Here is a 23,636-nt window from a genome sequence, read left to right as displayed (position 1 = left end):
GTTTCTCTGAGTTTGGCTTTTTTAGATTCCATGTATGTGACATCATACAGTATATCTTTCTCTGATTTATCTTGCTTAGCATAATGCCCTCAAATTTCATCCAAGTTGTTGCAAATGGCAGGATTTCCTTTTTTCTCATGGCTGAGTAGTATTCAGTTGTATGTATATCAACCACATCTTCTTTATCCATTCATCCGTTGACAGGCGCTTAAGATTGCTTCCGGATCTTTCCTAATGTAAGTAATTCTACAGTGAAAATGAGGGTGTAGATATCTCTGTGAGACCCTGTTTTCATTTCTTTTGGATATGTAATCCAGAGTGGGATTACCGTAGCCCCCCCACCCCTTTTCTTTAGCTTTTTACGGTCACACCTGCAGCATATGGAAATTCCCAGGCTAGGGGTCAAATTGGAGCTACAGCTGCTGGCCTACACCACAGCCACAACAATGCAGGACCCCAGCCGCATCTGCGACCAACACCACAGCTCAAGGCAATGCTGGATCCCCGACCCACTGTTTGAGGCCAGGGATAGAACCCACATCCTCATGGATACTAGTCAGACTCTTTTCCGCTGAGCTGCAGCGGAAACTCACTGGTAGTCACTTTTTGAATTTTTTGAGGAATCTCCATGCTGTTTTCCACAGTGACTGTACCTTATATTCTGAAGTGGAGGACAGTCTTAATCTGTGGAGTCTGATGCTGTCTCTAGGTAGAGTGTCAGAACTGAGTTAAATTCTAGGACAACCAGTCAGCAGGGAAATGAATTGCATGGTTGCGGGGAGAACACACACACACACCTGGCATCTGAAGTGTTCTGTGTGAGAGTGCAGAGAAAGTTTTCCCTGACTTTGCAAAGGAAGGAGCCCTGAATGGGCTAAGAGCCATTACAACTTTATTCCACTGGCCTACTCTAGGGCCTGAGAAGGGGTGAGGATGAATCTACACACGTGAGGTTTCTCCCTGCTTGTGGGAGTCAGTTGGGAGGCCTGGGCTCAAACCTGGGTATGTGTTTAATAAGCTGAGTCAATGGACACATCCCTTCTGCTCTCAGGGCCTTGGGCTGCTCACTGGTAGCCAAGGGGGAGACTTTCCTGCCCTGATTCTCCAGGGCAGGGGGCTGAGCGTATGCTTCCCTGGGAGCTGCTGGGGTGGGGTTGGGGGTGTGGAGGCCAGGAGCAGCCGGCTCAGACCTGGCTCTCAGAGCAGGAGGCCTTGTTCTCTCTGGGAGAGGAGCCAGGGACCTGCCACCCCCATTGAGAACAGCTGGGCTCCCAGCCAGGGTGAGAACCTCACGCTGCAGCAGCTGAGTCTCCTTCCCCGCTTCTGGCCTCTGCCTCCCCTGTGTTTTTTTTCCCAACTCCTTTCCTGAATCAGAGGAACCAAGGGGAGCTGAGTGCAGGATAAGGATGACAGGATCAGGAAAGCTTATTTGCTCTCATAACTCTTTTTTTTTTTTTTTTTTTTTTTTTTTTTTTTTTTGATCACACCCGTTGCATGTGGAAGTTCTCAAGCCACATGAGAACCTGCACCTCAGCAGCAACCTGAGCCACTAAAGTGACAACACTGGACTTTAACCCACTGCGTCACAAGGGAGCCCCCATAACTCAGCCTTTAATCATTGGGAATTGCCCGTCCCACATGCTAGAGCCATGGTTCTCAAGTTTGGACTCCACACCAGCAGCAAGAGAACTTAACCTGGGAACTTGTTAAGAATACAAGTTCTGTTGTTTCCATCATGGTGCAGCAGAAATGAATCCGTCTAGGAACCATGAGGTTGTGGATTCGATCCCTGGCCCTGCTCAGCGGGTTAAGGATCCAGTGTTGCCTTGAGCTGTGGTATAGGTCGCAGATGTGGCTTGGATCTGGCGTTGCTGTGGCTGAGGTGTAGGCTGGCAGCTGTAGCTCTGATTTGGTTTCTAGTCTGGGAACTTCCATATGCCGCAGCTGTGGCCCTAAAAAGACAAAAAAAAAAAAAAAAAAAAAAGAAAAAAGAAAAGAAAAAGAATGTAAATTCTACAGAGAGCTATATCTCATCACTTGTGATGGAACATGATGGACGATAATGTGAAAAAAAAGAATGTATATATATATATGTAGAACTGGGTCACTTCTGGACAGAGGAAATTGAAAGAATATTGTAAATCTATTCTAATAAAAAATTTTTTTAAAAAAAGAATGCAAGTGCTCAGGTCTCATGTCAGACCTGTGGAATCAAGTGCTCTGGGGGGTGCAGCCCAGCCACGTGTGTTTGAAGGAGCCCTGCAGGGGAAGCTCCCCCAAGTGTGAGAACCACTTGGATCTGTTCTAGAAAGAACTTGGGGCTGTTGCTCATACAAAAGGTGCAGGAGGCGATGGTCTAGTGCTTGCCTGGATCCCTCGTAGCTGCAGATGCCCGTTCCCCACCTTCAGTGAGGGAACGTGGCTGCTAAGGCCTCCAGCTGGCCCTTCTCTTGAGTGTTGCCCCGCGCTAAATCACTCTGCCCAGAAATGCCTGAGAGGTTATGCACTCACCCACCCCCTTGTGGGCCACAGCCAATGACTGATGGCTGGGGAGTAATGGACCAGCCCCTTGTCTCCAGGTGGGACATTTTGGTGTGAATTGCTCTCTGGAGCCTCTCTGTGAATTAGGTCAAGCCTAGACCTTAATTGCTCCAAGTTGCTGCTTATCCCAAATGCCCAGAGCTCTTGTTGGTACAATAGGTATGAATTACTGCACAAGGCCCTGGTGTAAAAAGAAAATGTCACTTGGCTTGCTTTGAAAAAATAAAAATAAACCTGGCTGCCAGGACTGCTATGCTTGGTGCCCTCCTTTGTATGCTGCTTTGGAGGCAGCCAGGAGGGCCTCCTGCAGTGGGGGAAGCTGGGGAGATCCTGAATCACAGGCTCCGGTGGCTGTAACGGGTCCATTTTCCTCTTGATCTTAAACAATCAGTTCATCTGCCCTCAGCCCAGATGCCATCGGGGCACATCTCACAGGAGCACAGGAAATACAAAAAAGTTGTCAATGAGGAGTACTCATTGTGGCTCAGCAGTAATGAAGCTGATTAGTATCCATGAGGATGCAGGTTCGATCCCCGGCCTCACTCAGTGGGTTAAGGATCTGGCATTGCTATGAGCTGTGGTGCGGGTCACATATGCAGCTCGGATCCTACATAGGTATGGCTGAGCAGTAGGGTGGCAGCTACAGCTCTGAATCAATCCCTAGATTGGGAACTTCCCTATGCCCTAAAAAGACAAAAAAAAAAAAAAAAAAAGAAAAAGAAAAAGTTGTTAATGATTTTCCTCCCCAAGTGTCCTTCCTAAGAGGAGAGAGAGGAAAAATATTTACTTTTTTGTCCTCAATAGAAAGAAAAAAGAGACAAGACATGAATTAATTTCCTCAATTAGTTCCTGTGGGTTTCAGAGCAGATGGTGTGTGTCTGTGTGTATGTGTGTGTAGGGTTATGTTGGCAAATTGTGTGTGTACAGGTGTGTTTGCACGTGTGAGCCTGACTCGGGTTCCATTACTGAGAGGTAGCCCTGAGAGGTAGCCAGAGGCCCTTTCACCTAAGAAGGTGTCTGTCTCTTCCCCAGTCCCAGTTTTCTGCCTCAGGCCTCGCAGACGATAAGGCCCTCATCTGCTACCTTCTAGGAGCCCCTGGGAGCACAGAAGGTAGCCCTGGACAGGACAGTGGGATGAGCTAAGTTCCAGCCACTTCCTTGCTTTGGCACTTCAGAGAGCTGGGGTTCTGACTCCTGTGGTTTGCTCTTTTTGCTGTTTCGGAGTCAAAAAATGACAAAACCTGGGTAATTATGTTAATACAATAAGACATTTACAGCATTATCTTCCCCTTGGGAGCTGTGATTATGGGTGGTTTCTATTTATGTTTTGGTGTTTATTTGCATTTTTGAAACTTTCTACACTCAACATGAATTATGTGTATAATAATTAAAAATGAAACCATAAGAATAATTATAAACACTCCCACATCTATTCCTGAGTGTCAGCTTCCTCTCCACCCACATCATCAAAGGAAAGCTTTTATTTCCTTAACTTTGTGTTATGAAAATTTCTTGACGTAGAGAAAAAAAATGGAAAGGAAGACACTGTCCTTTCAGTATACTCTACCACTTAATTTCAAAACTGGAAATTATTTTTTCATATTTGACTTATTTACGTATGTTAAAACATATACTTTTTTCTGGAGCGTTGTGAAAATAATGAAAACATTCTGAAACAATTTGTAAGTAAATTGCAGATACCATGATATTTCACTTCTAAACACATTTTTTTTTTCTTTTTAGGTAGCTGCACCTGCAGCATATGGAAATTTCCAGGCCGGGGGTCAACTCAGAGCTGCAGCTGCTGGCCTTCGCCACAGCCACAGCAACAAGGGATCTGAGCCACAGCTCACGGCAACACCAAATCCTTAACCCAATGAGCAAGGCCAGGGATCAATCCTGCATCCTCATGGATACTAGTGGGGTTCATAACCCGCAGAGCCACAGCAGGAACTCCTCACTTCTAAACGCTTTTGAACACATCTTCTAAGACTAGAGATTTCTGAGAATCCAGGTCAGTTTCCTACGGAATGTCCTAAAATTCTGGCTTAGTCACTGTCAGCTGTCTCTCCTGGGCTACTTCCCTGCATGGATTCACCTGCACAGACTGTCTGCAGATTCAGGGTCATTTTCAAACCCTACCTCCCCCAGGAAGCCTTCTCTGACATCATTTAATAGGCTGTTTTGTTATCTCACTGTTCATTCAACATTTTTTTGAGTAAAACCATTCAGACCAAGACTCAGTCCTGCTCTCAGGGAGCCTGCAGTCTGGGTGTTGGGGAGCAGAGCAGGTACTTAAGCAGAGTGTGCTGGGGATATAGGAGGCACCAGCCAGGACTTGGTGCTGTTGGAGGTGGAGGTAGAGGAGGCATAGCTCCCTGAGGCTGGGGTGGCCAGAAAAGGTATTTCAAGAGGCAGATGGCATCTAACCTGAGAGCTGAGGGATAATACTTGGGAGGATGTGGAACCAGGGGCAGATCAGGATTGGTGGAAGATGTCTCAGTTAGAGTTTCATGTCAGGAAAATTTCTCTCCCCACATAAATTTCTCTGCCCTCAAAAATATTATTTGAATGGGACTTCCAGTCATGGCTCAGCAGAAACAACTCTAACTAGTATCCAAGAGGATTCACTTTTGATGCCCGGCTTCGCTAAGTGGGTGAAGGATCTGGTGTTGCCGTGAGCTGTGGTATAGGTTGCAGACAAGATTCAGATCTGGCGTGGCTGTGGTTGTGGCTCCGACAGGACCCCTAGCCTGGGAATCTCTGTATGCCACAGGTGCGGCCCTAAAAAGACAAAAAAAAAAAAAAAAAAATGTTTGAGTGAATGAAATGCTGAATGGAGAGTAGATTGGAGAAGAACAGGTTCTATTGGGGAGCTAAGGCAGCCATCCAGCAGACATTCACAGTGTAGCTTGATATTAGGATATTAGGGTTCATAGGAGTTAACAATCAGCAAGGTTTGGTTATTGAGTAGATGTGGGAGGATAAGCAGGGAGATAAGTCAAAACTGGTTAAAGCATCCAAATTTCTGGCTTGAGCAATTGGATTGGCACTGGAACCTTCGATGAATCAGGTAATTTAAAAGAAGAAATAGAGCTCTCGCTTTGGCAGCACATATTCTAAAATTGGAATGATACAGGGAAGAATAGCATGGCTCCTGCACAGGATGGCATGCAAATTCGTAAAGTGTTTCATTTTTTTTTTTTTTAAACAAGGACCTATTGTTTAGCAGAGGGAGGTCTGCTCTGCTCAATGTTCTGTAATAACTTACACAGGGATAAAAGAATGGATATATAAATATGTATAACTGATTCACTTTGCTATAAACCCGAAGCTAATATAACATTGTAAATCAACCCCAATAATTTTTTTCTTTGTCTTTTTTTTTTTTTTTTTTTTTTTTTTGCCTTTTTCTAGGGCCACTCCTGCGGCATATGGAGGTTCCCAGGCTAGGGGTCTGGGTCTTCCCTATGCCAGAGCCACAGCAACCCGGGATCCGAGCCGCATTTGCGACCTACACCACAGCTCATGGCAACGCCAGATCCTTAACCCACTGAGCAAGGGCAGGGATTGAACCCACAACCTCATGGTTCCTAGTCAGGTTTGTTAACCACTGTGCCACGATGGGAATTCCCAATTTTTTTTTCTTTTTTTCTTATTAAGGCTGCACCTGTGGCTTATGGAAGTTCCCAGGCTAAGGGTTGAATCAGAGCTGCGGTTGCTGGCCTATGCCACAGCCACAGCAATGTGGTGCGGAAGTCTATGCTGCAGCTTGTGGCAATGCTGGATCCTTAACCCACTCAACAAGGCCAGGGATTGAACATGCATCCTCATGGATACTAGTCAGATTCTTAACCTGCTGAGCCACAATGGGAACTCTATAAATTAAAAAAAAAAAAGAAAGGAAAAAGAAATAGCATTTTATGGGTGGATGAGAGAAATGAGAATCCTTTCTCACATGTTTTATTTGAAGTGCCTGAGGCTCATCCAAGTGGAAACATGTGATAGTTGGGAGTATACATGAAAGTTCAGGGGACTCATCTAGACCGAAGATACAGACTGTGGGACTTCACTGCAGGCATGGAGATGACATCACACCTAGGACATGAGTGTGGCTTGAGTGGAGAAGTGAACTGAGCCTCAAATATGGAGGAACTGCCACATTTGGGATTTAATCAGAAGCAGGAGACTGAGGAGGTGTGGCCAGAGAAATGAGAGGAAAGTCAGAACCTGATGCCAAGGAAACCAAGAACACTACCAAGGAAGGAGGAAATGGTTAGTGAGTCAAATGGTTCCAAGAACATAAAAGTCAGATGAGGATGTACAAAGGTCCACTGAGGATAACATTGAAGGACAGTACCAATAAAGTGATAAGGGCAGAAGCAAGATTCCAGGGGCTTGGTGATGAGCAGAACCCAAGGCAGGGAGGTATTTATAAGGGGTATGCTCTGTAGCAACAGGAAGATTTTGGGAGTGGTGGATGGAGGAAGGGAAAGCTCTCTGAAATGGGGTCTCCCATTCTCCGTTGTTCCTCAGCATCCAGCTAATGAGGAGCGAACTGAGATGGGATACGGGAAAGGAGGAGGATGGTGGCAACTGCCGAATAAATACACCGTCTAGGGAAGGCGGCCAAGGCTGGGCCCAGAATATCTGGAACGGAACCCATCTTCCGTCTGCAGCAGGAAGTGGTGTTGGGAGCTGAGTTGACTGTGGAATTTCCGAGCTGGGAGGATGTTCCTGGTGAATGCTTTTTATTTATTTATTTATTCATTCATGAAAAAGAGTTGGACTTAAGTGACACCCACTCCAAACCCCACATTCCCTCCCACAGAGGAAGTGCTTTATTTAGCCTTATGTTCCAGTTGAAAAATATCCCTGAGGTTTGGAGGCTTCTACTGGTTGTTTGTCACCCTTAAATATGGCAGGATGTTAATGCATATGGCAAGATTGGACTCTTTGTGTACTGATTTCAGCTGAGGTCCTAAGAGAATAGGTGGCACCATCCCAACCTCTGTACCAAGAGGAAGTCCTGTTAGACCATCTATGCAGGATGTGGAAAGAATGTCTCTAAAACCAGTTTTAGGAACCTTAGATGACCCTCCCCTTCTCTGGGCAATGGAAGAGGTTGGTGAGGCAGAGAGGGTTGAAATGTGTGCTACGGTCCTATCTCCCTCGAAGCAGGGGATGCTGTCCTTTATCTAGAGTCAAATGAGAGTCTTTTGGCACCGTTCAGAAAGCTTGATGTGTGCCCCTGGAACTTGCAGGACACAGCAGACTGGTACCTGATTCACCAAAGAAAATTGATTTTTACAAGACTGCCTTGAACTGACCGTCTGAGATCTAAACGGAGATGTTTTGGGGAGTAAAGTTTAGCCCCTGAGGAGGTGGGTCAAAGGAACTGTCTTTTTGTACCAGATGTGGCCATACAAGAGAGGAAAAGAAGATTGTTTAGATCCTTCCCCAAAGGGTTACCTGGCATAAGGGGGTGATCCCAGAATAAGGAGCCTGAAGATAACCATCCCAGATACTGGGATATTTAAAGGAGGTGGCTAGGAAAAGGCATCCTAAGTAAGTGATTAAACTGGGACCCCCAAGGCTTTCTCAAGCACTTACAAGAAGGGTTCTTGGCTGCACAGTGTAAATCTGTCCAGCAGCAAAGATCAAAATATAGCTGTTGCCTTCATATCTGTGATATTGTGATTTATCATAGAAAATACATATTTGGTCTTTACCCTTGGTTTCTGGTATAAAGTTCGTAAATCTCTTGGGATTTCTCAAGTAATAAAAACAATAAAGGTGTCTTGATATTCATAACAAACCCCTTTCAACCTCACCTAAGTTTATGTTAATGAAATGACCTTTGGAAAGCCCATAAGGATGGAGGGGCTGGTTGCCAGGGAAACCACTTCTTGTCCCATCTCCCCCCTGACCTCCAGAAAGGGAAGAGGATCTGGAGATTGAGTTCAATCACTAATTGCCAATGATTTATTTAATCATGCCTTTAGAGATCCGGAGAGTGGTATGCCTGGAGAGGACATGGAAGCTCCTCATGCTTTCCCCATACCTTGCCCTATGCACCTGTTCTGATTGGCTGTTCCAGAGTTATATCTCTTTATAATAAACCAGTAATAGAGTAAATAAAAATGTCTCCATGCATGAACTTAATCAAACCCAAGAAAGCGGCCATGGGAACCTCTGATCTACAGCCAGTCAGAAGCACAGGTGACAACCTGGACTTGCAGCTATTGGTATCTGAAGTGGGAAGGGGACAGTCTTGTTAGGACTGAGCCCTTAACCTGTGAGATCTGATGTCACCTTCACATAGACAGTATCAGGATTGAGTTGAATTATAGGACATTCAGTGTCCATGAGAATTGAGGAATTGCAATTAGACCCCTAGCCTGGGAACCTCCATATGCCTCGGGTATGGCCCTAGAAAAGACAAACAAACAAACAGAAAAATCCAAGGCTATTATTTCGTATGTCCTTAGGGAGATGCCATTAAGCGAAATAATGGAGGCTATCTGAATATCAATGTCAATAAAAAAGTCAAGAGTTTTCAAAAGCATAAATAAAGAAGAAAAATAAAAAAAGACCTTCTTTGGGTAAGTTTACTTAAACATCAAAGTGTGGCTAAACACATCTGAAGCCTTCTAAAGGTTAGATGGTGCTGGACTGCCAAAGAAACTTTAAGCCTGACCTGCAGCCCATAAAGCAACCTCAGATCTTCTATACTAGTCTGAAGCCAATTGTGAAAGGTATGCAGAACCCAGGGAGGTCACATGCTTCAAAGCCAATTTTATTTTATTTTATTTGGCCGTACCAAAAGTACGCAGAAATTCTCAGGCCAGGGATCAAATCTGCACCACAGCAGTGACCTGAGCCACAGCAGTGACTGCCAGTTCCTTAACCCACTGAGCCACCAGGGAATTCCCAAAGCCCCTTTTTTTCTTTCTGTTTTTTTCTTTTTTATGGCTGCTCCTGTAGCCTATGGAAGTTCTCAGGCCAGGGGTTGAATTGAATTGGAGCTGTAGCTGCCAGCCTATGCCACAGCAGTAGCAGCAACACCAGATCTGAGCCACATCTGTGACCTATGCCACAGCTTTCCACAACGACGGATCCTTAACGCACTGGGTGAGGCCAGGGATGGAACCCGCATCTTCATGGACACTGCGTTGTGTTCTTAACCTGCTGAGCCACAACCGGAACTTCTCGAAGCCAATTTTATATTGAGAAAAATGAATACTCAAGTGGCAATTCCAAGGCCAAAGAGGAAAAGAACAGAACCAAATTGGTCAACTAAGGAACTCACTCCACTGAGTAAATCAGGGCAGATATTTCATGACTCCTGCCTACCAAGTGCTGCTTGATCACAGTTTAGATCACTGACTGCTGAGGAGGTTTCCTCCCATTCTCCACCCCCCCCCCCATTTTTTTGCTTTCTAGGACTGCGCTTGTGGCATATTGGAATTCCCAGACTAGGGGTCGAATTGGAGCTACAGCTGCTGGCCTATGCCACAGCCACAGCAACACAGGATCCAAGCTATGTCTGCTACCTACACCACAGTTCACGGCAACGCCGGATCTTTAACCCACTGAGTGAGGTCAGGAATTGAAATTGCAACCTCATGGTTACTGGTCAGATTCATTTCCTCTGCATCACAACGGAAACTCCCCATTCTCCTATTTTTCAAATGAGAGTTTTTGCCTTAGTTAAACTATTTTTTCTCCAGCATTGTACATAATCACCATTTGTGGTGGAGCTAGGTAATTTCTCTTTTATTTGTCTCTGCACTGAATGCAGAGAAGTTTATCCAGATCTCATGGGGAAACTGTACATCTCCCACAGACCTGGACTTTGAGCTGGAATCATTCATTAGATAGGACTTTAAAGTCGTCTTCCTTGGGGAGGGGCAAGGATTTTTCCATTCATGGACAGAAAGGTTTGCATGGCCAGATTGGTGGACAGTTAGAAAGATTGCTAAGTTGTACCCCATCTTCTCTATTTTCCTTTTATTCTATGGCAGTAGAAGTAGAAGTTTTTTGCGAGGCACTTGATTGCTCACCTATGACCCCACTTCGAGGACTCCCTTGCAGCGAGATGTGGCCATGGACCCAGGCCAGTGATGTTAGTGGAAGTGATGTGTAGAGTTCCCTGGTTGTGCTGTTAAAAGGAAGTTTACTTGTGTTCGTTCTAGTTTAGTCTTCATTTCTGAATTATTGTATTTCGAATTCTCTCTTGAGTGCTCTCAACATATTTCTAAGTTTTTTCATTCTGATTTATGTTGCTATTTCCTACCTTATATGATCTTCTCATAATCTTTTAGCTCATTTTGATGTAGTAGATTACATTTTATTTATTTACTTATTTATTTTTAAAATTTTATTTTTGTCTTTTTAGGGCCGTACTTGTAGCATATAGAAGTTCCAGGCTAGGGCTTGAATTGGAGCTGCAGCTGCTGGCCTACAGCATATCAACACCAGTTCTGAGCCACATCTGCAACCTACACTGCAACTCACCACCACGCCAGATCTTTAACCCACTGAGTGAGCCCAAGAATCCATTTTATGTCTTTGTGGATACTAGTCAGGTTTGTTTCCACTCAGCCACAACAGAAACTCCATAGATTACATTTTAAAATTTGTTTTGTGGCCACATCTTTCTGGCTCATGTTCATTATCTGTAGGGTTGTTATTTTGCTCCTTATTCTCTGTCTCTTTTCTTTAAAAGTAATAACATTATATGGGATTTGGCTTTGATAATTTTCTATTGGTTATAGCTATGTGAAGTTAGTTTTCCTGATTTTTAGAAGGCGTCTGGCCAGGACTTCCTGTACAAAGAGAATAGAAGCAGTGACAAGCAGTTTTCTTGTTTCATCCTAGGATTTTTTTTTTTTTTTTTTTTTTTTTTTTTGGTCTCTTTCTGGGGCTGCATCTGTGGCATATGGAGGTTCCCAGGCTAGGCGTCTAATTGGAACTGTAGCTGCTGGCCTAAGCCACAGCCACAGCAATGTGGGATCCGAGCCAGGACTGCGACTACATCATAGCTCATGGCAACGCCGGATCCTTAACCCACTGAGCAAGGCCAGGGGTTGAACCCGCCACATCATGGTTCCTAGTTAGATTCGTTAATCACTGAGTCATGACGGGAGCTCCTATCCTTGGATTTTTAAAGGTGAAAGTTTAATGTTTCTCCATTAAGTATGATTTTTTTAAAAAGGATTTTGGTAAATATCTTTTGCCAGATTTAGGAGTTCCATTCTGTTTTTAGATACCTAAGAATTTTTATTTTTAATGGATGTGAATCAAATATTTAAAAATTTGGGAATTCCTATTGTAGCTTAGCAGTATCCATGAAGATTCGTGTTTGATCCCTGGCTTCACTCAGTGGGTTAAGGATCTGATGTTGCTGTGAGCTGAGGTGTACCTCACAGACTCATCTTGGATCTGGCATTGCTATGGCTGTGGTGTAGGCCTAGGAACTTCCATATTCCACAAGTGCAGCCCTGCAAAGCAAACAACAACAAAAACCCACAACCCAAAACCCAATAATAATAATAATAATTTGAGATAATCTTGTGTATTTTAAAACTTTAGTAACGAGGTGAATATTTAATACATTTTAATGGTGAGCCCTTCCTTCCTTCCTTCCTTTCTTTCTTTTTAAGCATATGGAGGTTCAGAGCTGTAGCTGCTGGCCTACACCACAGCCATAGCAATGCCAGATCCAAGCCACATTCGCAAACTACACTGTAGATTGTGGAAATGCTGGATCCTTAATCTACTGAAAAAGCTCAGGGATTGAACCTGCATCCTCATGGGTACTATTCAGGTTCTTAACCCACTGAGTCACAATGGGAACTCCTGGTGAGCCATTTCTGAATTCCAGAGGTAAATCTAACTAGGGCATGATTAATCGTTGCTTTAAATACATTGATGGATATAATTTGTAGAATTTTACTTTGAATTTTTAGATCCATGTTTATGAGTAATATTGGTCTGTGATATTTCTTTCTCATTTTATTCTTGTTTGGTTTGGGCACTGGGGATTTTCTAACCTCATAAAAAGAATTGGGGCACGTTCTCTTATTTTCTGGAACAGTTTGCATGAGATTCAAATGATCTGTTTCTTGAGTGCTTTGAAGAAACTGTATAAAACCATCAGAGACTATTTTCACTGGTTATGGGGCAGACCAAAGATTTTTAAACTTTTGATTACATTTCTCAAGTGGTTATAAAATTATTTAACTTTTCTATTTCTTGAGTCAGTTTTGGATAGACATAAACTGAGAAATTTGCCCATTTCGTCTAAGTTTTTATGTTTAATAGCAAAAAGTTGTTCATATTTTATAGTTGTTTATAGTTTGTGTCTATTTTTCTATCATTATGCATCTTTTTTCATTTTCAATATTAAGTTGTGCCTCCTTTCTTATTTAAGTATTAAGTTCCTAAATTTTATCATTTCATTCCTCTGCTTTCTTCAGATGTATTCTATTATTCCTTTGCTCCTGTCCAATGTTGGCTGTTTAGCTCAACAATTTTCAGCCTCTCTATGTGTGGAATCCAGAAAAATACAACAAGCTAATGAATAGAACAAAAAAGAAACAGATGCACAAATATAGAGAACAAATTAGTGGTTACCAGTGGAGAGAAGAAAGGGAAGAAGGGAAATACAGGGGTAAGGGATTAAGAGGTACAAACTATTATGTATAAAACAAACTACAAAGATATATTGTACAGCACAGGGAGTGTAGCCAATATTTTATAATGTCTGTAAGTGGAGCATAATCCTTAAAAACTGTGAATCACTATAGTGTATACCTGTAACTTATAATATACAGCTATACCTCAACTTTTAATATTAAAAACCAATTTTCAACCTTTCTTCTTTTCTAATATCATCATTATGGTTACATATCAATCTTATGCCATGTTTCCTAGAAATAGAGTCTAAGATGGGGATTCTCGTGGACATGATTTATTGAGAGAGAACTCTCAGAAAAAGGAAGCTGAGGGAGATAAAGTAGAGGAATGAGCTAAGCAAAGATATGGTCTCGGCTGGAGTCTACCTGCTCCTGATCCATGGGGAGCTCTGGAGCGTCCCTGGCCACAGCAGTGGTCCCACCTTGAGGCATGTGGGCTGGACATTTGTACTCCTACTTGAGTTAATGCTTGGTTGCAGAATGCTGAAGGGGGTGGTAGATAGGGGCATAATCTCCCAGGTGAGTTGGCACCCATGAACTGAGTGAGAGCAATTCCCTAGATAAGGGCAATTCACATGAGCTGCTAGCAGAAGCACCCATTGATGCTGGAGATGGGCCTGCTGATCTATTTAAAGGGCACCATCAGAAGCTACAATATTATATGATAATAATATGCCAATATTATATGAAAATAATATTATATGATAATAAGATATATGTATATATACACCAATAATATACAGATAGCATTTCTTTAAAAAAGTTTTTTTATTATGATTGATTTACAATGTTCTGTCAATCAGAAAAGTGACCCAGTCATACATATATATATATATATATATATATACATACATACTTTTTTTTTTTTTTTTTGGTCTTTTTGGTCTTTGTTGTTGTTGTTGTTGTTGTTGTTGCTATTTCTTGGGCCGCTCCTGCGGCATATGGAGGTTCCCAGGATAGGGGTTGAATCGGAGCTGTAGCCACCGGCCTACACCAGAGCCACAGCAACGCAGGATCCGAGCCGCGTCTGCAACCTACACCACAGCTCACGGCAACGCCGGATCCTTAACCCACTGAGCAAGGGCAGGGATCGAACCCGCAACCTCATGGTTCCTAGTCGGATTCGTTAACCACTGCGCCACGACGGGAACTCCTATACATACATTTTTTTCTCACATTATCCTCCATCATGTTCCATTATGAATGATTAGATATATAGCAGATAGCATTTCTATTATTCCATTTTTTACTACTATATAACTCTATATAAATTTATTTTTAATCTATATCTGATTTTTATCTGATTTTGAATGAGTTGAAAATAAGTTGTAAATCTGTTTTTTACAGTTATCTCTTTGTTAGATTTATAAATTAATTGCTTTATGTTAAGAGATTTATGATACTCATTCTTTCCCATTGGTTATAAAATGCTCTATGGTCTATTCTGTGGTCAATTTTGTAAATATTATATATGTGCTTGAGAGGAATGGTGCTTTTTTTACCTCTTGTTGATGCAAGGTTCTATATTTGCCTCTTAGATCAAGCTTACTAATACTATTATTCAAATCATCCATAGTCATTAAAAATGTTTAATCTACCTTTTTCTCAAATATTGAAAGAAGTTTGTTAAAAATTTATTCTAAGATTATTGATTGGTCAATTTTTTCTTTTAATGTTAGCAAATTTTGTTTCATCATATTTCATCAATTCAGCTCAGGATCTGAGCCATGTCTGTGACCTCAACAACAGCTCATGGCAACACCAGATCCTTAAGCCAGTGAGCAAGCCCAGGGATCAAACTCACATCCTCATGGATACTAGTCAGGTTGGTGACCCACTGACCCACAACGGAACTCCCTATTTCATCAATTCTAAGATGTCCCCCCCTTTTGGGGGGGGCTGCACTTGTGTCATGTGGAAGTTCCCAGGCCAGGGATTGAATTGAACCACAGCAGTGACAATGCCAGATCCTTAACTTTCTGAGCCACAAGGGAACTCTTAACCTTTGTGTTACTGGGATACATTTCACAATTGATGTTAGTTACTTTGTGATTGCTTTTGGCCAGGTGGATTCAAGATGAAGTTGTCACTGCCTGAGTATGGATGAACTTGGGCATAGTCGTTTCTTTTGTCATCATTTCATTTGAGGGATATGTTGGTACATCATGTATAGAAGTTAATGACCATTTGACATTACCTAACAATATTATATTAATTCAGCATTGAAATGAAAAGTTGTGTACATTCTATGTATAGAAAGAAAGCAGCAGGGCAAAAGCACCTGATATTGAAAGAATTTTGTAATTCTGTTTTTTTGGGGTAAAACAACAAGAGATTTTTATGAAATAAAATGAAGATATCCATAAGCAGATGAAGTTGTATTATGGTTAAAAACTTGCCTGTCATTCACCAAGCAAAGCAATGAAAGGCAAGAGAAATTCCCAAGCCCCTCAAATTGGATGAAAGACATTTCAAAACAACGAGGAACTGGTATGACTGATGTGTCAGTGGGAATTTTTGCTGAAGCTTTGCAAATAATTATTCCAGAGGCTTTCTGCTTTGAACAGAAGCTGTTTAATTTCTCATGGTATGATTCAATTGGGGGAAAAAAACTATGAATTTAGTCAAATAGAGAATGATGACAAAATCGCACATCCTTTAAATACTTCAAAATTGTACTGTCACTTTTAAAAGCACTAAAAAATTAATATCATAAGCACAGGTTACTAAAACAAGCCATCACTGTGATGTTCTATGTAGCTGCTGCTAACCAAAAGATGCCAATATATTTAATATGAGTAAGATGTTCAGATAGTTTAATTTCCAAAATAGAATACTTAAGAGTGAAAGAGGGGATGTTCTCCCGCCATGGCTCAGTGGAAACGAATCTGACTAGCATCCATGAGGACACAGTTTCGATCCCTGGCCTCACTCTTTGGGTTAAGGATCTGGCATTGCCATGAGCTGCGGTTGTAGGTATAGATGCAGCTCAGATCCCATGTTGCTGTGGCTACGGTGTAGGCAGCTGTAGCTCCGATTCAACCCCCAGCCTGGGAACCTCCATATGCCGTGTGTGCGGCCCTAAAAAGCCAAAAAAAAAAAATTCTGGAAATGCATAGTAGTTTGGTTGCACAACATGGTAAATGTACTTAGTGCCACTGAATTATACACTTACAAATGATTAAAATGGGAGTTCCTGCTATGGTGAAATGGGCTTGGTGGCGTCTCTGGAGCGATGAGAAGGTTGATTCCCATCCGGCACAATGGGTTAAGGATCCTGCACTGCTGCAGCTGTGGCATAGTTTACAACTATGGCTGGGAACTGACCGGGGCCGAACCTCCATATGCTGTGGGGTGTCCAAAAAAGAAAAATAAGGTTAAAATGGTAAATTTTATGTTATATATAATTTTTTCTTTTTAGAGTCACATCTGAGGCATATGGAATTTCCCAGGCTAGGGGGTTGAATTGGAGCTATAGCTGCTGGCCTATGCCACAGCCACAGCAATGCGGGATCCGAGCCAAGTCTGCGACCTACACTACGGCTTGGAGCTGGGCTGGGCATGCGCAGGGGTGTTGGAGGTTTGAGGACAGAGGGTAAGGCGTGAACAAGTCATAGCAGAGAGTGGAGGGGCAACACCCACAGGAAGTGCAGAGTGCCCTGTGGCCCTGGATGTGGAAGGAGACCAGTGCCTAGACTGACTCTGCCGCAGCACTGCTATCCGCGTTCTCCAGGTGCGTGCAGAATGCAGGCAGGTGAGGCAGACTCAACAAGTTATTCTCAGAGGTGCTTTACAGACCAGCAGGATGAGACTACCTGGGAACTTGTAAACATGCAAATAATCAGGCACCGCCCCAAACTTATTGAATCAGAAACTGTGAGGTGGGGCCCAGCCGTCTGCGTTTTTGGCAAGCTTTCCAGGTGATTCTGAAAGTTTGAGATGCTCTAAACTAGAGTGAAGGATTCAGGGCACTGGGGTTGACTTTGTAGGTGAGAATGGCTACCATTCTCCAGGGCAGAAGTTCTAGTGCTAGGAACTCGTGTGTTTGATCTCTTAACCAACAAACCCTGGGAACTGCCAAAAACAGAATGCTGTTTGAAGGAGCTCTGATCTTTCTAATGAAAGATTATTTCACAAGGCAAACACATCTTTCAAATGTACTTTTTGTTTTTCTGAGTCTGATTTTGAATCAGTTATGTGTATCTTCCTCTTCATTCCTTCCTGCTGCAGTGTTTTGAAAGGACCCTGGGCTCTCCTTTCTCTGCCCAGGTCATGTCTTCTTCCAGGTTTATCATGGGGACATTGTTGAGGCCTGCTTCACCTTTCCACGTGACTCAATTCTAGTTCCAAGTCTGTGAGGAAACAACGATGAACTGGCCATTCTCTTACGTGCGAAGTCTTTCCTCCTCGGCTAAAATAAAGACAAGGATGAGTCAGTTTCTGCCAACCAGGATCTCCCAATAGTCCCAGTGACTCAGAAGATGGTTTGTTTAATGGGTCAGTGCTCCTCCCAGCAAGTTGGCAGCCCCAGCCTCCCCCTACCTGAGTCACCAGCTCTGGGTGATCCTATCAAGATACAGTTAGTAGAGAGCAGGGGAGGCAGGCCAAGAAAGATCAAGGATAAGTGGGCCAGGAAAGAGGATGGGAAGTGAAAGAATAAGATGCAGGAGGCTACATTTGTTCCTCATTTGCTGGTGGCCTTGGGTGGACCAACAAAGGGCTCAGTGTTCCCACTTTTTTTCTTTTTTCTTTTTTTTTAGGGCTGCACTCGTGGCATATGGAAGTTCCAGGCTAGGGGTTGAATTGGAGCCTCAGCTAGCAGCCAATGCCACAGCCACAGCAATGTGGGATCCTTAACCCAATGAGTGAGGCCAGGGATCAAACCCTCGTCCTCATGGATACTAGTTGGGTTCCTTACCACTGAGCCACAGGAGGAAGTCCTCAGTGTCCCTACTTGAAAATGGGAGAAGCTGAGTATCCTATAATATTAGTAGACCCAGTAGTGGCCCAGAAGGAGAGAAGATGAGACCACCAGGAATATATCTGGCTGGAGATAGACGCACTCTGGAACTTTCCTGTGCAAAAGGAAGGGAGCCCTGGAGACGGTCTGTCCTTGCAGATTTGGGGGCCTTCAGGAGGGTAGGGAGGAGGGGCAGCAGGTCAGATGTGAGGGGACTAGCCCAAGACAGGGGAGCTTGACAGATCAGGACACCTTTGGGGGCACAGAGCAGCTGGTGGAAACACAGCAGCCCAAGACCTTGGTTTCACTGCCTGAATTGCTGGCTCTGGTTTTCTTCTGTCTGCTTTGCTGTCTCTCTCTGTCAATCTTTGTTTTTCTCTCTCCATCTCATCTCCTCTCTCCTACAACACAAAGAGTAGTGAAGGCTCCCCTCCCCATGGGCTGAGTGTTTTCTTTCCTGTTTAGACGGTGACTGGCATCTGCGTATGGAGGCAGTAATCAATCCATCCTGTTTACTTGAGGCTGACACAGTGAGTTGTGGTCAGCAAGGCTGTCTTCCACGCCCCCCCAGGGTGGGGTGGGGGCCAGGATGCTGACACATACAGGCGCACACACACTCAGCTATGACCAGGTCAGTCTGCCTCACCAGAGCTGCAAGGTCCTGGGCTGTCCCACTCTGATGTCTGCAATGTTGTGGGACAGTCAGCTGGGCTGAGGTCATCTCCTCGGCTGCATGCCTGGCATAGATTCAGGGCTCAGAAAAGATCTCCTGACTGAAGTTCCTTGGACAGCACACGGCTCCTTGCAGCAGGGGCGGTCCTCAGAGGTGAGAAGGGCAGTGCCCAGAGGGGATAACATTAGGAGGCATCCTGATCAGAGCTCCCATTTTTACACGAGGGCATCTGGACTAGAGACAGCAAAGAGCTTGGAGAATGGGCCACCCTTAAACCTGTTCCCTCTCTGCTCTGCCTCTTTTGACTACTTCATGTGATTTGAGACACATTATTTTTCTTGGTTTCTCCAAATTCTCTGCAGGACCACTCTACAGGGTTAGGCTGGAGGCTGACAAGGTTTCCAGGGGTTGGTGATGCCAGTGGGGAAAGGGTGGGAGTAAGGCTGATGGAGGCAGATGGTGGTGGAGGCTGGAGGAATCCAGGCGGAGAAGATGGTGCTCTGTTTTCAAGGTGCTTGCCTAGGACCTGACTCAAGCATTGAACACAAGGGCCCAAGTAGACAAAGACTGTCAAACAAAAAACCAAAGAACAACTAAAACCCACATAAGCTGAGAGTCTGGGCCAACGCCCTATGATGCTTTGAGTGGTCTTTCGGAATTCCTGAGGCTATCTGAAGCTCTCCGGAGTCTACCTCCCAGCCTGATTGCACGCCAGCTCTGACGGTAAAGAACCCCACAGACCTGGGCTCTGGGGCCCAACTCTGTCGCTTGCTACTATGTGACTGAGGCCCATGCTTCCACTAAGAAATCACCTGTCTGAAATTCCGATTGAACTGGGTGTCTGCTATTTTTTGCCATGACATATGGAAGTTCCCAGGCTAGGGGTCGAATTGGAGCTATAGCTGATGGCCTACACCACAGCCACAGCAACATGGGATCTGCGACCTACACCACAGCTCATGGCAACGCCAGATCCTTAACCCACTGATTCTTAACCCAGGGATTGAACCCGTGTCCTCATGGATACTAGTCAGGTTCATTATCACTGATCCACAGTGGGGACTCCAGTGTACTCTATTTTATTTGCTAATCTGGCAATCCTTCCAAGCCCTCAAAAGTCAGCCCCGCCTACAACCCAAGACCATCAGTAGAAGACCCTGAATTACTTTGAAGTCTGGGATTTTATCTAAAAAACTCATACAAAATTTATTTCCTTGTTTTTAGTCCTTGTTTTGATATAAAACAGGTTTTATTTTATTTATTTTTGCTTTATAGGGCCACACCTGTGGCATATGGAAGTTCCCAGGCTAGGGGTTGAATCGTAGCTATAGCCGCCAGCCTACACCACAGCCGCAGCAACGCAGGGCCTGAGCCGCATCTGCAACTACACCACAGCTCACAGCAACACCGGATCCTTAACCCACTGAGTGGGGCCAGGGATCAAACCTGTAACCTCATGGTTCCTAGTTGGATTCATTTCTGCTCTGCCACAATGGGAACTCCGTAAACAGGTTTTAAACTATCTTGGTTAGAAGGCAAACATTTCCCACTTATTTACACCTGGCTGTGGACAAATTAAAGCCTGCTTACCTTGAGGGCCTACTTTCTAGGTGGCCAGGAGGAGGCCCTGGGCTGCACCTCGGGCCCTAGAAGTGTTTGCACCCGGAACCAGTGAACTAGGAAAGGAAGAGCAGGAGGGTGAGACATTTACAAGGTCATGTCTGTTCGGTTTAAAGGACTTCATTTTTGTCTTCCTATTTCATCTTTTTGATAGGTGTTTAACTGTTTTTTCTTTCACAAAATGAGAATTATTTTAGTTAAAAAAAAAATTAGGAGGAGTTCCAGTCGTGGCGCAGTGGTTAACGAATCCGACTAGAAACCATGAGGTTGAGGGTTCGATCCCTGCCCTTGCTCAGTGGGTTAACGATCCGGCGTTGCCGTGAGCTGTGGTGTAGGTTGCAGACGCGGCTCGGATCCCGCGTTGCTGTGGCTCTGGCGTAGGCCGGTGGCTACAGCTCCGATTCAACCCCTAGCCTGGGAACCTCCATATGCCGCAGGAGCGGCCCAAGAAATAGCAACAATAACAACAACAACAACAACAAAAAAGACAAAAGACAAAAAAAAAAAAAAAAAATTAAACCCCCTTATGCAAAATAAGGGCAGAGAGCCAGAGCCTCCATAAAAGTGGAGAGAAGGAGTTCCTGTTGTGACTCAGTAGTAATGAACCCAAGTAGTATCCATGAGGACATGGGTTCAATCCTTGGCCTCATTCAGTGGGTTAAGGATCTGGCGTTGCTGTGAGCTGTGGTGTAGTTTGCAGACTCAGCTCAGATCCCACATTGCTGTGGCTGTGGTATAGGCTGGTGGCTACAGCTCTGATTCGACCCCTAGCCTAGCCTGGGAACTTCCAAATGCCACCGGTGTGGTCCTAAAAAGCAAAAATAAATAAATAAATAAATAAAAATTAAAAAAAGAAAGAAAGAAAAAGAAAGAAAGAGGAGAGGAGTCAAGAGAACAGGACCCCCTGAAAGCAGTAGAGGTTGCTTTCAGAACAGTGGCTACACAGTGCTAGTCAGGATGTCCAGGCAGCACTCTGCACCTGTGGCATGTGGAAGTTCCCTGGCCAGGGAGCAAATCTGTGACTTGTCACTGCAATGACAAGGCCAGATCCTTAACCCATCGTGCCAGGGACTCCAGGAGCCTCATCTTGATGGGGTGGTCCCAGCAGCAGCTGGCCTCCTTCAGCGAGGAACTAAAGGCCATGATTACCAGTCTCTCCATCAGACATGCTCAGTGTCTCCCACTCCTGGGTGTACAAAGTCGGAGACTTACTTACAGTAATGGAACTTATATCCTTTGGCTGTTAGTCTTTTCGTTAATATGTCATTATCCCATCAGAACAACCATACCAAGGATGTTAGTTGAAGATCAGGAAGTCTCGTCCAGAGGAGAAACCTAAGGACACCAGTCAGTGTGTGCAGTGAGGACAAGATGAAATACACATTCTAGCCTCAACTTCAGATGTAATATTCATGTACTACATGCCTGGTTTTGAGTCAAGTACTCTTTTATTTTCTAACTTTGTCTTTAATGAGATGGAACTGACATTATTTATAAATGGCTGGGGGGAGGATGAGGATACTCTTTTGTTTTGTTTTGTTTTGTTTTTTGTCTGTTTGCCTTTTCTAGGGCTGCTCCCATGGCATATGGAGGTTCCCACGCTAGGGGTCTAATCAGAGCTGTAGCCACTGGCCTACGCCAGAGCCACAGCAACGCAGGATCCAAGCTGCATCTGTGACCTACACCACAGCTCACAGCAAGGCCAGATCTTTAGCCCACTGAGCGAGGCCAGGGATGGAACCCACAACCTCATAGTTCCTAGTTGGATTTGTTAACCACTGAGCCACGACGGGAACTCCAAGGATGCTCTTTATTTGTCCTTTAGCAGTCAGGTATTGCCACAGCAGTGCTGCGTAACAACCATGGAAACTCAGTGGCATACAACAGTTAGTATTTATTTCTTATGTGTATGTAGGTTGACTGGGATAATTCTGCTAATCTCATGCATCTACAAGTTGGTAGATAGGTGCTTCCAGATAATGGCCTTCCTGTGTTTGGCTCTAGGTGCTGGGTGGTGCTCTGGTCTGCTCCTTGTGTCTTCATTCTTTGGCCTCAGGCTGAAGGGCAGAAATTATCCAGGGAAGCATTTCTAAAGAGATAGAAAAAGCATGAGAAGGAAGTAGAAACATGCAGGAACACTTTAAGGCTCAAAACTGACATACTACCACTTTTACCCTATTTCATTGGCCAGAGAAAGTCATATGGTCAAGCCCATTAACAGTGGTGGGAATCCATGACAATAATATGGGTGCACAGTACTACACAGGGAAGTGAAATATCATGGTCCATATGTCAACTCACTGCATCCTACAGAGAAACTATGGGTCCTTGGGGACCCATCCCTCTAGAACTTTATAAACTCTCCCATGGTAAAGGCTCCTGGCTGTTCATGAAAAGTCACTCTCCTATCCCACTTGAGTTCCCAGCTAAAACACACTTCCTAGCCTCCTCTGTAGTTGGCCAACTCCAATTGTTGCTGGAGGCACAAGTTGGAATGTGCCTAGATCCCTGAATCACTATATGAGGGAGGGCCCTTATGAAATGGGAAACTTCTCTCTCATGTGGGTAAGATACATGTTTCTATTACATTTGAACTACTGTGTTCTTGGGTCTCTTTGTTATAGCAGCCAGCATAACTGTTACTAACACACTTCTTAAAGCCCTTCTTCAACGGCTCTGTTCTCACAACACAGAGAGACAGAGCTCCCTGCGATGGTGGGTGTGGAAGTGCTTTGGAAACTGTGAAGTTCTCCACACACTTGAAGTCTGACTGTGATTAATGTTTTACTAATGTTTCAAGTCAAAACGGAGTGTAAGTCACCTGCACTGATGTGGCAAAGACTGAAGCTAATAATTTCTGACATCTGGGGGGGGGGGTTGCTGATGGTTTAGACATCAGTTTTCATATCCTTTAGTCTTTTAAATTTTCACCACAACCCTGAGAGGCAGGCTTTTGTCATTACCCCCGAGGATGACAAAAGCAAGTCTGGCAAACTTGCTCAGCGCCTCATAGCTGATCAGGTGTCTGAGCCTGACCTTCTTCCTCCTGTCCTTCTAAGAGAAAACAATGAGGAAGCATCTTAGTTCCAGTCTACTTTGCACCTATAAGGCTCTAAAGGCTCCCTTGCGGGGGATAGAA

General features: G+C 44.2%; 1 non-coding gene across 1 annotated transcript; it reads left to right on the top strand.

The window, feature by feature from the left end:
• The first annotated feature begins 5,634 nt into the window (after positions 1 to 5,634).
• On the top strand, positions 5,635 to 5,742 carry LOC146395228 (U6 spliceosomal RNA). The gene has a single exon (XR_014832981.1). It is a non-coding gene; the product is annotated as a U6 spliceosomal RNA (small nuclear RNA).
• Positions 5,743 to 23,636: the final 17,894 nt, after the last annotated feature.

This window comes from Sus scrofa, chromosome 17, assembly GCF_054392235.1.
Source record: "Sus scrofa isolate SSC_HxYL_T2T_F1_AM1 chromosome 17, Sscrofa_HxYL_maternal_Yorkshire_Landrace_v2.0, whole genome shotgun sequence".
In the NCBI taxonomy this organism is placed as follows: Eukaryota; Metazoa; Chordata; class Mammalia; order Artiodactyla; family Suidae; genus Sus; species Sus scrofa.
The sequence above is the reverse complement of the archived record's forward strand: the minus strand, read 5'-3'. Positions and strand labels throughout refer to the sequence as shown.